The sequence below is a fragment of the Priapulus caudatus genome, unplaced genomic scaffold, assembly GCF_000485595.1.
Source record: "Priapulus caudatus unplaced genomic scaffold, Priapulus_caudatus-5.0.1 Scaffold204, whole genome shotgun sequence".
Lineage (NCBI taxonomy): Eukaryota > Metazoa > Priapulida > Priapulimorpha > Priapulimorphida > Priapulidae > Priapulus > Priapulus caudatus.
Genome location: NW_014577265.1, coordinates 118,271 through 129,338, shown reverse-complemented (window position 1 = coordinate 129,338; position 11,068 = coordinate 118,271). Strand labels below are relative to the sequence as shown.

General features: G+C 46.5%; 1 protein-coding gene across 3 annotated transcripts in view; it reads right to left on the bottom strand.

Moving 5' to 3' along the window:
* The window catches only part of LOC106807265 (UPF0396 protein CG6066-like), a 37,171-nt gene extending 26,521 nt beyond the window's left edge, over positions 1 to 10,650 (bottom strand). For 2 of the 3 annotated variants that reach the window (XR_001393646.1, XM_014809560.1), the window contains exon 1: positions 10,548 to 10,650. The gene's annotated coding sequence lies outside the window, so the exon portion shown is untranslated. Of the gene's footprint in view, positions 1 to 516; positions 536 to 10,547 lie in introns of those variants that run through there. The other variant, XM_014809561.1, reaches the window with a different exon arrangement.
* Between the last annotated feature and the right edge of the window lie 418 nt (positions 10,651 to 11,068).

The window sequence follows — 11,068 nt, the reverse complement described above, 5'->3', positions numbered from 1 at the left end:
CCCCCCCAATGTGCCGAATATCGTGACCGTACGTCGAGCGATTAAGATTTGTGCCCAACTATTGACAGACGGACGGACGGACGGACAATCATGCGATTCTACAAGCTGCATCTGACTATGTCAGATGAGCTAAAAATTACTAGTTGTGTAATATTCCTAACATCCTTTGAGCCAGGGCGCTATCGCACGACATTCTCACATTATATTTTCAAAGGTCGCCGAAAAAAGCGGCTCGAGAGGCACGCGTCTGTGGCTGTGCACATCGACGCTCCGTACGTGCCTGCTGGCTGGGGGTGGCATTGATTGAAGTACGGGAGGGGGAGAGCACAATTGTTTCAGTCACGCGGTGCTAATCACTACTAAAATGTAGGGGGTGGGCAAGGGCTGGACTATGAAAGAATGACAACAAAACTCTTTCCTGGAATTGAGGAAAAAGCTACAATCGAGAATGACCCACTAGTGTGCCGGCACGCAAAAATAAACGTCTGAATTTCATTACGATTTTCAATGGATTACCGTTCTATAATCCTATGGATCGTTGGTCCTACGGGTCTACGTAGGCACGCCCGCAGGCACACATTCACACACACACAGGCATGCACGCACGCACGCACACACGCAGGGGGGTCCGGGGGCCTGGTCGAATGGGAATTCTTGCCGAGGTGGCCCCTCAATTGCCAGTAGCAGCAGCGCATCCAAAGCTGACTCACTCAGCCTGTTCCTCATGTAGTTTTGACTATGCGCAATGTAGACAAAACACATGGGCAGCTATGACGCAGCCTATTAGTACATTTCGGGCGACGTCACGCGTGTACACAACAACATTTGAAAACGAAACGCAAGTAGTGCTAGCACTTTGAGAAATAAATGCATAAATACAGGGTGTAAAGTTGTGGAAAGTGTTCAAAAAGATAGGTGAGAGGTCCATGTAGATAAATAAGTGTTAAAAAGCCCGATCATTTTGAATTTTGTAAGCCATTTTTTGTGGAAGCATTGGGGGACAGGTGCAGTCACGAAACCTAGCATAAAATGTTCTATAGCCCTGCGGCAACTGTACGCGTGCTATAGTACTAAAGCTAACATCAGCGTAGCTCTAGTAACTATAGCCCGCGTGCAGTTGCCGCAGGGCTATAAGATCTTCGGTACAAGGATAGAGAGCATGGCGAGATTGAGAACTATGTAGCGTAACACATCGGCTTTGCTCTCACAACCATGCTCTCTATTCGTGAGCCGGATCTTCTAAATTATTTACGGATGCTCGGGACCAACTTAGTAACGGTTACTTGCAGCTATAAAACGTCTGTGATAGGCAATTAATGCTTCTTATCCGAAGTGAATATGTCTCAAGTTATATCCGCAACTAAAATTTAACCTCTAACTATCCATGGATGGGAATGACAATTTGTGTTTTCAGCTGAAAATAGCCGGGGTCCAGCGGGGGGGGGGCGGCCAGGTCAGGCGCGTAAGCCTGGTCAGGAGCGTTCAGGAGTGTTTTGAAATTTGCACAACTTACAAGGCCATAAGATTGCATTGCGAGACATACAGAACAGAATTGTTACAGCAGGATATTACAGTTAACTGCAGGGACTATATCTTGCACTGGCATTATCATAACACTAGATTAATCATCATCAAAATTTACTTACATTTGCAAATCAAAATTATTTTAAGCGTCTTCCACACGGTCCCAAAGGCTAACCTTTATATAATATAGATGTTCATTGTCCAGGCAGTTTTAAATTTGTTTATTCACTACAGCTAGATATTTTTTTGCATATTGCACATTAAGCGGCTTGTCCTGTGCCCCAAGGCAAGTCTGTGAACCCACAGTGATCAGACATCAGGAAAGGAACGCTTTATTTGCTACGCCAAAGGTTGCCCAAAATGCTCCTTGCGACACATATATATTCCTAACCCTTGGGCTAGGCGCGATAGCGCGAATTACTTTTATTTATGTTTTCAAAGGTCACCGGAAGGCAAGCTCGCGACACCCTTCATGGTTATTGTAATCTATGTTTCATAACAGAACTTCGTTGGGAGAAAAAGTGGAAACAGTTTGTAGCTCGTTTCCTACACGTGAAAACAGTCAGGCCGAGCCTGGGCGGCTTACTATAATCGCAGACCTCATTTCAGGCCGCGTGACGCGGGCGGGCTTTTGATTGTACACGATCGATCGCATCGCGTACTACATCGGCCTGCGTACACCGCCGGCATAACAGACACCACACTTTTGGCAGCGGTCAATAACGCACATGGCCAACGTTGGGCACATTCTCAAACAGTGAAACTAGCTGTGCTCTAATATTGTAAGCAAACTATATTACAATGTTATTAATGAAGTACTGTTGGCTGTACAATAATGACATTTGTACATTTAACTGTTTCTTTGTTAACTGAATGTATGCGCGTGTCATGCGCAGTTGGTGTTTGTATAATAAACGCCACTAGTTGTACGTGGCTCCAGCTAGCCAGACGTCTTGTCTTGTTTGTCCACGTAGAACAGAACATGGTGTCAGAATAAGTACGAACTCGCCTTGAGTGATAGGAATGACCATAGGCATAGTTCTCAAGAAAGAGCATGCAGAGCTGCAAGTGCAAGAAGAGTCAGTAAAGAAGTAGGACGCTCTATTAACGATCTATTATTGTGAGTAAGTGTGTACTCTATCCAGTCACGCCATGGAGCTAGCTGGGATTCCCGTGCCTAAGATGGAGTGGGACTCGTCTAACCTGCCCGAAGCGTTTAAACGGTTTAAGCAGCACATTGAGCTCGTGTTTGATGGCCCGTTGACGGATAAAGATGAGGCAGTGAAATGCAAGTATTTCATGCTGTGGATTGGAGACAGAGGGAGAGAGATTGACAACACATGGAGCGTTTCGGAAGACGATGCGAAAAAACTATCTACCTACTACGAGAGTTTCCAGTCGTACATGCAGCCGAAATTAAACCCGATATTTGCAAGGTACAAGTTTAATAACGAGGTTCAGCGAGAGCAGTCAGTAGAGCAGTTCATAACCAGGCTTCGAGTTCTCGGAAAAGATTGCAATTACAGCGATCTGGATGAAATGATACGGGACCGAATTGTATTTGGTATCTCGAACAGTAAGGTCAGAGAGAAGCTGGTGAACGAGGGAGAAAAACTGACTATGGAGAAGGCAGTCACTATTGCGCAGCAATTCGAGTATGCACAGGAGCAGATGAGGTCAATGTCAGCGACAGCAATCCCAGCGGTATCACATTCGGTGAGAGCAGCGCAACATAGGCAGTACGTGGCGAGCAGACAGCAACCGCAACCGAAACCGAAACCGAGAGCAGAACAGAGAGCGAAACTGCCGTTCGCGCCAAGACTTGATCACGTGCCAGGAAAGAAGTGTGGGAAATGTGGCTATTTCCACGGTGCAAAACAGACATGCGCGGCGAAAAGAAAGCAGTGCAACAGATGTAAACAATGGAATCACTTCGCGAAAGTGTGTCGTAATGCTGTTGACGGCACCCGAAGTGGAAATGCGCATGCAATTGTGGCTGAATTGCCTTACGGTGAGTATAAGTCAGAGAATGAGCCAGTCGGTGATGCTGAGTTCTATGTTGACACCAGGCCTCGAATTAAGCGACGAGAGGGGCAAGGCAATTTTTTGGGAGCATGTGAGAAATTGCCTTGAATTTTCTCTAAAGTGGATGGGCACCGAGGCAATTTTAAAAGCGAACCAGTCTAGCCAGAGGCACCGACGGCAATTACAGAAAAGGGCAAGGCAGGTCACTGCCGTCGGTCGGGTTGGATTTTCAGGGGCAGTACGGCGATTGATAGAGGCACCGCCGGCAATTGCCGTCGGTGCCGTCAGTTAATTCGAGCCCTGGTTGACACCGTTGAGAGGGATAATAAAGTTACGAATGACCAGGCATTTGCTGAGGTTGAGCTGGGATCGGGTAGGGTGAAGGAAGTTGTAGTGTTTAAACTTGACACTGGGTCTCAAGTTAACATTATACCGAAGGCTGTACATGATCAGTTAGGTAATGTCGCCCTTACACCCCCCAGGCAAACGATTTATGGTTACGGTAATCAGAGCCTGAAGACATGGCGTTGCAGTTTGAAGTAGCTCAGGAAATCGGCCCCCCCTTGCGCTTGATTGCTACTTATGAACCAGAACTACCCGTTATTGATTCTGAAACTTGGGCTTACTCTGATAAGGTTACTCTAGCTGTGAAGTAAGAGGATGAGAGAAACATACAAATCCTAGATAGGCAATTGCGAGTTTATCGCAGTGTTGAGGGAACGATACCTCATGCCTCAAACAGTGTAGGTACATTAGATCGATCGCGACCAGTGTACACCCACCGCGAGGAGGCCGCCGCTATGCTCTTAAGACACAATGGAAGAAAGAACTTGATCGCATGAGAAGCTCTGGGGTGATTGAAGATAGTGAGGGAGCCCACTGAATAAGTAAATGCTAGTTTGTTTGGTAGAGAAGCCTGCGAGGACTGGTGATTGAAGGTGTGCTTGATCCCGATAAATTTGCAATAAGCCATTCGCTCGTCACATCACTTCATATGCCGTATGCTAGCAGATATCTTACTCCTGTTTACGGGCATAAGTATTTCTCTAACTGGATGCCGATCAGGTTATTGTCGATTAGGTTAGATACGAGTGAATGCGTCCCTGTATAATGACGTCATATACTCCTTTTGGAAGTAACAGTTCAATGCGTTTACCCTTGGTGCCTGGTATAGTTCGAAGACGAATTTCAGAGCCAGATGGAGAAATCTTAGAGACCTTAACTAGGTTGAGTGATAGTTGTGACGACGTGCTAGTCTATGGGACGTCGAAGAGCACCCGATCGCAATTAAGGAGTCGTTAAGCGTTGTGCAGAAATAGGAATAAAGCTTAATAAGGATAGCTGTGTCAGAGCCCCCCACTGAGTCCCTTCTTGGCACACTGTTACAGCAGAGGGGGTCAAGCCTGATCCAAGCAAGACTACAGATCTATGCCGGTATGGCAGCCCCAGGGAACAAAGCAGAATTAGCTACTCGTTAGGAAATGATCACTTACCTATCGACAGTCTCACCAATATCTAAGCTGAATCACGAAGAGCCCTTAAGTGCAACTAGGTTAGTCTATATTCAGATGCCGTACAGGAGATATATTTGCATAATTTGTCACGTGTTTTTTTAAACCAATGCAGATGTAATTCGCGGTGAGAAGGAGGAGAAGCCTGTGAAGAAGGAGGAGGGAGAAGGAGAAGGTGGAGGAGGAGAAACTGGTGAGAAGGAGGAAGGGAGAACTGGGAGAGTGTGAGAAGAGGATCCGAGTGGTGGAAAGTGGCCAGGGAGTGCCCTTCTCCCTGGCCACCACATTCTCAACATCCCACCACCTCACCACGCCACGTCTCCACGCAGCCTCCTCCTCAGCCAGCTTCCCCTTCTTCCCTCTTCATTCTGCGCCCCAGCCTCCGCACTTACTCCTCTCTCACCTAGCTTCCTCCCCTGCCTCCTCTCCAATCCACCTTTCCTTCTCTTCCGGCTCCCCTTCTCCACCCAGCTTCTCCTGCCTTCTGCCACTACTTCTCCCCCTCCTTCCACTCACCTCTCGCTTCCCCTCCGTCCTCTGCCACGCAGTCTTCTCCCCTCCTGTTTTTCCACCACCTCTCCGCTTCTCTGCCCTTCCCTCTTCTCGCCACCAGCGTCTCCGCCTCCTCGCCTTCTGCTCACGCACCTTCCCCTCTTCCTTCCCCATCCTCGCTTCACTCATCTCTTCAACATCTGGCAAGTGAGCGTTCACGTAACTACCGCATTACAACTTGACTTGTTATAACAAACCACGATAGCAAATATCCAAAATTATCTCCTGTATCGGCCTGAATATAGACAAACCTAAGGCTAATTGAATGGCCGAAGGAGTGCAGCTTTTCTCATGGGAGATGCCCAGCACGTGCATTTCCAGAAAGTGAAGAGCTCCTCACACAGTCCTGTGCTTTGGCAATTTATTGCACCGCCTCAAAGATACTGTCTACATAGTCCGAATTGCATCAAAGAGATTCCTGTGCTGACACGTTGTCAGCGCCAATTTTGTCGTCGAATAAATACCCAGAGTTTCGGATAAGCTAGAGTGTACATGTGCACCACCGTTTCTGTCATATCTGCCCATCAGGATGTAAGAATGCAGGAATTAGAAAGCTGCATACTGCGCAGATTCGCGCAGTGTGAGTCGTTAGTGCAGTGTATTATGACAGATGGCCTGTTTAAAAGGAAAGATGTTCCCCGTCTGTCTCGAGTTTGGAATACTTCGGCGATAGCTGACCATGTCTTGATGCATTCTCATGAAAGGTCATAAGATATTATATTGCCAGTGAAGCTGCGTACACGTTTCTAGAGATATACATGTAGCTACACATGGGAGTAGAGAAAGCTCTCTCGAGCTACAGAGATATCTGGCGTTCTGGCCAAGCATAACGGCCGGATAATCACAGATATTGGTACTGGATTGTGAAAGTGTGTCTAAGCGTGAGCAACTCTAATGTAAGGAATCCCCTGCAACGTGTCACAAGGCTTCTGAGTACCCGGCATGACAGGTGTTCCAGTGATTATTCACACTGGAAGGAGTGATAATTTAGTTGCTTGTGGATTTAACTACAGTCGGCTTCTTTGAGGTCGACGAAAGTTGACAGAACGAACTAGTAGTTATGCTCATCACCGCGCTCTAAAACTGCATTTTTCTGCAGATTTGGAATCCGGAGAATGTCGTGGTCGGTAACGTCCGGCATATGCCGCTCGCAGGAATTCACGCTTTGCGGAGCGCAGTATGGTTTGTGCACCCAACGTCTAGCCCCATTATCCTAAGTCTAATGCCTCAGGCTGATGCATCTGTTCAGACAGTAAAGAGAATAAACTCACAAGGCTAAAGCTGATGGTACGAGCTATGCATCTGTGTATCTAAAGAGTACCTTACTACCCATTGAGCTGGTTATTATGCACGCATCACGAGTTGTGATGGGAACGACATTCAGGTCGTTGTCCCTACTTCACGTCAGTTACTGAAGCCGCCAGCACCCTGATCGCATGCTCATAGTATGCAGCGATACATGGATATTGGCCAGCATAAGTAACAACCTATGGACCAGTCGCACAATCCGTCTGTCTTACGAGTTGGCTGATGGTGTTAGAGAACAGACTGGTATGAGGGGATCCCTGCCATGGATCCCGGGGAAGCATGATTAGGGCATTCATATGTTGTGGACACGCAGATGGGGCTGTATACCGGCGGACCTATGCAGAGTAGTGCTGTGACAGCCGACTGCATTTGTCGCTATGTATCCTGCTATGAAGGGCAGCATGGGATGTCCGCTATGCCAGACTAGCGTTAGTGTTCGAGAGAAGCTGCCTACGTCAATAGCAACGCCGTATCAACATCCGACCCGCCTACACAAATCGCAGCCAAAGCATGCCTGAAGTTATAGAAATCGGTGTCCAGTGAGAACTCAGGAGCAGGGTTCTCCGATTCAACGTGCGGCAAACCGGGGCGCGCGCCCGATGGGAAACTCGCCCCTGTGCAAATCGTTTGTGCGGCCCGCGTTTAAATTACTACGCCCCAATTCAACTCCACCCACATATTAAAAGTTTGCTGACAGCGAGGAATCGATGTGCCAAGGAATGTGTCGCTATCGACGCAGGACACCACTGCGCGTCGTATTTTAACCCGTGCCCAACGATATCGCACCGGAGACATACACAAGTACAGAACAGTCCACCGTGCTTCTCACACCCACAAAGCACTCGGCTACTTATATATATACAAGAACCTGCGCAAAGACCGTCTAACCGGGTGGTGACGATTTAACGCATAAATTAGTGGTAGTAAAACATACACGGCCCGGACTGAGCCCCCCTACTGTCCGCCCCTCTCCCTTCCCCTCCTCCCGACCTGACGTTTGAATCTTCTCTGGAGAACCCTGAGACTAGATCTACACACACAAGGCTCGATTCAGCTTATACGAGCACGCTTATGTAGGGTGTAAAACCCAGCAGGATACCATGCTAATTAAATAGTTTATAGAGCTTATGACGTAACATGGTTAAGTTTTGTCAATTCATATCTATCGTTATGTTTAAGATAGCGAGTGGCGAATTATACGTGTATACTGAATGGCTTACTTTGTGAATATTCTTTTGAAAACGGGAGATGTTTCTATTGTTACTGAATGTAGGCACGTTGTCAGCGCAGTTGTGTTTGCTATAATAAACGCACACACAGTTGTACGTGGCTCCAGCTAGCCAGACGTCTTGTCTTTTTGTCCACCGTAGACAGAACACTAACCCCCTAAAATTTTCTCAAGCGGATATCAGACGTTTCACAAATGCGACTGCCTGGGACTGTGAAATCGCGCAGAATTTCGCGCGATCCGCGAGAACTTCCATCCCTGACTAGTCGTTGAAGATGGTCGGGCTTGCGGATAATTTCTGTGAACCGAACATTCGACCTGCGAATCGTTTAAACGCTGCATGTTGGCGGCCCGCTGTAGCTCTAGTACTGAAGCCCGCGTACCAGATTGAGCCACAGGCCTGCGGGCAACTGTACGCGGCTAATATACAGAGCTAGGCGCGCTGTAGATACAATAATGTAACCCAAACACAGATAGGGTTAGCGCAACGCGAGCCTATTCTTTCTTGAAGGAACCCCTGAGTGAATGCACTCAGGGCGGTTTGCTGTGCGTTTTCAGAGCCCCTATGAACTTCCAAAACTCTGGTTATTCTAACACGAACCTTTTTCTCCAGTGACCGGCTATCCTGGAAGCTGAACTATGATTACACAATACTCTGTATGAAACTATTAATAACCGGTTACAAATTTTGAAGTGACGAGCGATGATATTCGAGCGCTATTCTTGTTGACAACTGTGACGTAGCAGATTCCACAAGCGCATAGACGCGCATAAATTCTGTCCCAATATAACATTTTTCTATTTGTAAGGAGTTAATATGGGCACACGAACGGGGTTCATGAAATATTCAGTGAGATCGCAATGCAATATGCATGCGCTGCTAATGTCTGCCCTACGCCGCTATTGCGCGAAAAAAAAACCTACCGTTCGCATCTAAACAGTGCTTATCCTGCTACAGATATGTGTATACCCACATCACTTCAAATCGTATTACATTCTTAAAAGAAAAACCCCGCTCAATTAACTTTCTAAATACGTTGCCATTACAAAACAACAGACCAATCACAGCACAGTCCTTTACAATAGGCGCCATGGTTCCTGGCTTGTATCTGTGGCGCTGCAGTTCGAGGCCTGCTAGCCTCGCTCGTACATGGTTCGAATTGTTTGTAACTGGCCAACGTAATCTTACAAATTTAAGACAAAGCGGGGTTTCTGAAAAAGCAATCTTTTAAGAAGTAAATAACGAGTGAATGAAATGTATGCACATGATCAGTAGCAAGCTAAAGCAATCCTGTAGAAGGGACATAGATTCTTTTTCCGCCGCGAATAGCGGGCGTACGGGCCGCATTAGCAGCGCTAATGCGCATTTGCATGCGATCTCACGAAATTTCGATGAACCCTCTTCTGTCCCACTATAACCCCTTACCAAAAATATAAAAAAAGGTTATATGTGACAGAATTATTCGGTCTACAATGCGCATAGCGTTCGGCTAACTTCGTCATGACGTCATGACTGAAAGCAGGCATCCCATGATACATTCGATCTTGGAGTCGAAGTTAGCCGAACGATATGCGCATTGGGAATCTGTATTAGAGTATTACTATTAGAGTTTAGACCCCTTAATACCTTATATTGGTTCAAGGATAGAGAACATGAGTCCCAATAAAACCAATGTCGTTTACATCAATATTATTGATTATATTGATTATATTTTTGGTTAGGGTTATGGTTATGGTTAGGGTTAGGATTAGGGTTAGGGTTACGGTCAGGGTATTAGCCAAGCACATTGGTTTTATTGGGACCCATGTTCTCTATCCTTGGGCCCATTCTATTACGAATGCTAGGGACCAACCTAGATACAATAATGTAACCCAAACCCAAGAGGATAGGGTATCCTCTTGGGTTTGGGTTACATTATTGTATCTAGGGATCAACCATACAGTTATATAAATATAAGTCCCATAGTCCTATAGTCCTGCGGCAACTGTACGCGGGCTATACTACTAGAGCAAACATCAATGTGTATATTGACGTTAGTCACACAGTACAGCCTGTTCGGGCCACTGGCAGCAAGATCAAGCCCGCACGTACAGCACACACGCGGCGCCATTGACTATATATGGCGCCGCGTGTGTGCTGTACGTGCGGGCTTGATCTTGCTGCCAGTGGTTCGGGCTACAGTACAGGAGCTAAACACTGGTTCAAGGATAGAGAGCATTTGACCAAGCGTGGCTACAAGTTACAACTTACAAGTTGCAACCCTTCGCATTAAAATTGCGACGCTCGCGTATTTCACGTCATATCAGTTATATTGACTCTGCTACGATCCTACAATCTATGTTGCTCTTTGTGCGCGTCGTTTCCGCACTCATACTACTTGGTATCCGCAGTAAATTACCTGAAGAAACGTTGATATTGGGTTGTTTTTCGAAGACGATAGCGAAAATTTATCTAAAATAGACGATTTTGATCATTTTGGTGTTGCCGTTGCCTGCTGCCATCTAGCGTCGATATGATGACATTTCAGAAACGAATCTATCTGTACTACTAAAAAACTAACTTTAACTATGCATTCCGCCATTTATTGGTTTCGGACCCCAAAACTTGCCACGCTGTTAGTTTATCACACAGGTGGCATACGCACAATATCTCAAGGCAAGTAAAATATTAAAAGTATGTTATAAAACAATGGCGGTTGTTGTCGTAGCGCGCAATGTATGTTCAAGATTCAAGATTCAAGATTCGGTTAGCGACGTTAGGGTTATGCTCTGGTTATATCATACCCCTCACGTGACAGCAGGCTATCCCAGAAGCCACCGCACCGATGCATGTATGCATGTATGCATGGCACCATGCATGGCACATCCATAATATATAATTCCAATACCGCTGAATGGCCGTGCTGGTAGAGTATGGAGC